The following is a 4512-nucleotide window of genomic DNA, read 5'->3' on the forward strand; positions in this document are numbered from 1 at the left end:
CAGGCGCCTGCTACAACGCCCAGCTATTTGTTGCTTGTAGTTGTCATTGTTTGGCAGGCCTGGGCTGGATTTGAACCCATCAGCTCCAGTGTATTTGGTTGGCACCCTAGCCGCTGAGCTAAAGGCGCTGAGCCAAGCTTGGAGTTTTCAATTGCACCCTCTGTTCACAAGAGATGAGAGAGAGGCTGGAAATGGAGTTAATAATTAATCATGCCTACATGATGAAGGCTCCACAAAAATCCCTGAACTATGAGGTTTGGCGTGCTTCCAGGTTGGTGAACGTATCTGTGTGCTGGCAGGGTGGCAAGCCCCAAATCCATGAGGACAGACGCTCCTCCCTATGTAACTCTTCACCTTGCTATGCATCTGTATTCTTATTACACCCCTTGTTAGTTAGTCAATAAACATAAACAAACTTATTTCTTTTCTGATAGAGTACTGTAAGCTGCTCTGGCAAATTAATCAAACCTGAGTAGAGATTCGGGTAAACCCCAATTTATACTGTCAAAAGCGCAGTTCTCAACATGGGGCTTATGATTAGCATGTGAGGTAGGGAAAAGCCTTGCAGAGCTGAGCCCTTAACTAGTAGCATATGAAGCTCTCTCCAGGTCAGTAGTGTCACAGCTGAATGCCGGCTAGTGGGGAGAAATCTCCACATATTTTGGTGAGCAGAGGCTAAGTGTTTAGTGTTGAATAGTGTAGGTGAATAGGAAAAACACTCTGCTTTTTTCCCTATCCTTAATAAAGTGATACCACCAAAGAGAATTCTATAAGTAAAATGGATGATTGCCAACATTTTATGTACACGTTACATCATATATATATAAACACATCATATATATAAAATAACAAAAAACACTAACATATCCAATAATAAGCCAATAGATACATGTTTAATAAATTATGATTTATATATACAATGAAATAGTATGAAGTTCTAAGAATGGTATTTACAAAGACTGTCAAAATAAGGGAAGTGTTTTGTTTTTTAATTTGGTCAAAAAAGCAAAATATAAAACTACATACATAATTGTAATAATATATACTGATATCAGGAGATGAATACAAATCATATTTGAGTACCTCTTATAATTACAGAAGTCAATTGAATATTACAATTTTAATACAGTTTTTTGTTCTTAAAATGTGTATACCTTTTTTGTACACTCTGTGCGTGTGTGTACTACTTTTAAACACAACAGAAATATATAATGAAAGAAAACAATATGTAAAAAAGAAAACATTGTTTTATAATTGGTTCGCCACCTGTAGCACTTTAAACCTGTAGTTTAAAAGTAAACTTTTTAAAAAGTTTAAACATTTTTTTTTAATTGGTGATATTCAGGTAATATCTATTATAGACCCAAGATGAGAGTTCCTTCTGCTATCATCAGCCAACAGCTTAAAGAAAACTAACAATTTTCTTTTAAAATATATAGTTATTTCAGCTGGGCGCACTGGGACACGCCATTAATCCCAGCTAATTAGGAGGCGAGGTGGAGGATTGCTTAAGCCCAGAAGTTTGAGATGAGCTTAGGCAACACAGTAAGACCCTGCCTCACAAAGAATAGATAGATAGATATTTCAAAACCAGACTGCTCTAGTCTTTATTTTTCAAATAATTCTCTATTTCCACCTTTTGTATATGTTTTATGATGTTAAGCAAACTGAGAAAGTTTTACTTTGTAAATAAACTTTACTATTATTAACATATATGCAAGGCTGACCTTTCTAACTAGCTTTCTTACCCTTCAGATGCCTATTCTCCCATCAAAGACAACCTTCCTCACTGAAACCCTCATTCTCTTCCTTTGTGTTTTTGTTTTGTTTTCCATAAGACAGAGGCTCACTCTGTTGCCCTGGGTAGAGTGCAGCGGCATTATCATAGCTCACTGCAACCTCAAACTCCTGGCCTCAACCGATCCTCCTGCCTCAGCCTCCTGAGAAGCTGGGACTATAGGCACATACTACCACATCCAGCTAATTTTTCTATTTTTTTTTTAATTTTTCTGGCAGAAATGAGGATCTCGCTCTTGCTCAAGCTAGTTTCAAACTCCTGACCTCAAGTAATGTTCCTGCCTCAGCCAGACAGAGTGCTAGGATCACAGGCATGAGCCACTGTACCCGGCCTGTCTTCTGTCTTTTGAAGGCATTTTTCTATGTCACCCTTCCCCTTTATGACCTGTTATTCTCTCCTTTCCTGTTTTCAGGACTGCTGCATCACCCCATTATCCTCATCACATTACTTGATAAAGTTTTCTTTATCTGTTTTTTTTTTCATTTCGGGATTAACATGAGGGTACAAATGATTATGTTACGATGTTTGTGTTTCCACTATCTATACCAAGCTTATGGTCCCAGCTCCTTCCTTTGATCTGAATATTACATTTTATTAGAGCAAAGATTCCCAACTATGTGTTGTAAATAAGCTTTGGTATACTAAGATACTGATCCCTTCAGCCCTCAGGGCAGCCAGGAGTGGTCAGAGCAGCTAGAGCTTCTAGTTAGCTTACTTCTAAGAGCCCTTTTGTTTAGCCCCAGTGCATTCAAACACTGTTATCATTTTTTATGCATGCCATCATGTGAAAAAAAAATCGGAGAAGTATCAGTCTTGAAGTAACTCTTAAATGGCCTCACAATACACACTTAAGCTCCCAGAATAAGAACCAGCACGTATTATTAAGCTAGACATGTTAATACTGAAATGTAGCTTCTATAGACTTCTCTGCAGAGTATATCTTCCATGTTAGACATAAACCCTTTGCTGAAGCCATTTCTCTCATAGCTATTTGTATTGTAATGGCGTACATTGTGCTCCTACCTTCTGCAGTGGAAAATTTCAGACATAGTCAAAGGAAGAAAGAAAGGAATAATGAAACCTCATATAGGTAAAACTGAGTTTAAATAATTAGCCAACTGATAGACAATATTATTTTATCTATAATGCTATACACGTTACCTTCCTTCTTCTAGTTGGTTATTTTGAAGCCAATTCCAGATACCACATCATTTTATCTGTAAACATTTCAGCATCTATCTTTATATATTAAAAGATGCTGTTCAAAGGTACACATGAAATATACTGCTGGTCCACGCATAAGTTCTTGTACTGATAGGTCAGATTTCTGGTATGAACATTCCCCCAGTAAGCCATATGTCAGTCAAAGGAATTTATATGTAAATACAGGGTGACTATAAAGTTTGTGTGCTATTTAAAATAGTGTCCAATTGCACACAAACTTTATGGTCACCCTGTATATAGAAAATATATAGAAAGTTATATATTTATTTCCTCAACTGTACTTGCTTGTGAGCTAAACTACTCAAAAGTAGGACTCTCTTCTTCTTTTTTTGGAGACAGAGCCTCACTTTGTTAGCCTCAGTACTGAGTGCCAGGGTGTCACAGCTCAGAGCAACCTCAAACTCTTGGGCTCAGGCAATTCCCTTGCCTTAGCCTCCTGAGTAGTTGGTGCTCACCACAATCCCCAGCTAATTTTCCTGTTCTTAGTAGAGATAGGGTCTTGCTTTTGCTCAGGGTGGTCTCAAACTCCTGACCTCAAGCAATCCACTCACCTCAGCCTCCTGGAGTGCTGGGATTATTGGCTCTCCAGCCAAAAGTAGGACTCTCAATCAGGAAAATAAAAAAAAAAATGTAGTTTGAATGATTTCAATTAGAATAAGATCATTGATCAAAGATTTGAGAGATCTCTTAGGAAAGAGAAAAAAATCACACTGCAAACCCCCAGCCTCTTAGAGGTAACTGGCTCCATACAATACAAGTTATCTGGCATGGCATAGCACACTAATGTCATATAACTATTATTATGCATATGATACACTAATAACTATTATTATACATAAAGTAATCCATGCAGCTTCATATTTGACAAAAAATACAATAAAATTAGCTTAATTCAGAAAATTTTTATTCAACAATCCTTACCTTTAGTTGGACTGAGATTCTGATCTATAAATTCTCTTATTTCTGCATTTGTGGAAGACAAACCAACCTGAATAAAATAGTTTAAGAAGTTAAAAACAGGATTTAAGTATTATGTGATCACTTAATAAGCTATTTTATACCTTCTACCAGATGTCCATAACAAAGATCTCATATAACCACATAAAATTAATTACATCAACCATTTTATTGTTACTAAAAATAAAATGTTGCCATATTGCTTGAAATGGGAAAAGTATTAAATGTCTAGCTTAAGATAAAAATTAACGGGGCAGCACCTGTGGCTCAGTGAATAGGGCGCTGGCCCCATATACCAAGGGTGGCAGGTTCGAACCCGGCCCTGGCCAAACTGCAACAACAGAAAAAAATAACCAGGCATTGTGGTGGGCACCTGTAGTCCCAACTATTCAGGAGGCTGAAGCATGAGAATCACCTAAGTCCAAGAGCTGGAGGTTGCTATGAGCTGTGATGCCACAGCACTCTACCAAGGGTGACAAAGTGAGACTGTGTCTCTTTAAAAAAATAAATAAAGATTAATGAAATACTATTTC

The 4512-nt window shown here is 37.3% G+C and overlaps 1 protein-coding gene across 6 annotated transcripts in view; it reads right to left on the bottom strand.

The window, feature by feature from the left end:
• The window catches only part of TFDP2 (transcription factor Dp-2), a 129529-nt gene that overhangs the window by 116313 nt on the left and 8704 nt on the right, over nt 1-4512 (bottom strand). For all 6 annotated transcript variants that reach the window (XM_023512971.1, XM_023512972.1, XM_023512973.1 and 3 more), the window contains exon 2: nt 3944-4010. The gene's annotated coding sequence lies outside the window, so the exon portion shown is untranslated. The remainder of the gene's footprint in view (nt 1-3943; nt 4011-4512) is intronic.

Source organism: Otolemur garnettii, unplaced genomic scaffold (assembly GCF_000181295.1).
Source record: "Otolemur garnettii isolate 467f Iridium unplaced genomic scaffold, OtoGar3 scaffold00032, whole genome shotgun sequence".
NCBI lineage: Eukaryota > Metazoa > Chordata > Mammalia > Primates > Galagidae > Otolemur > Otolemur garnettii.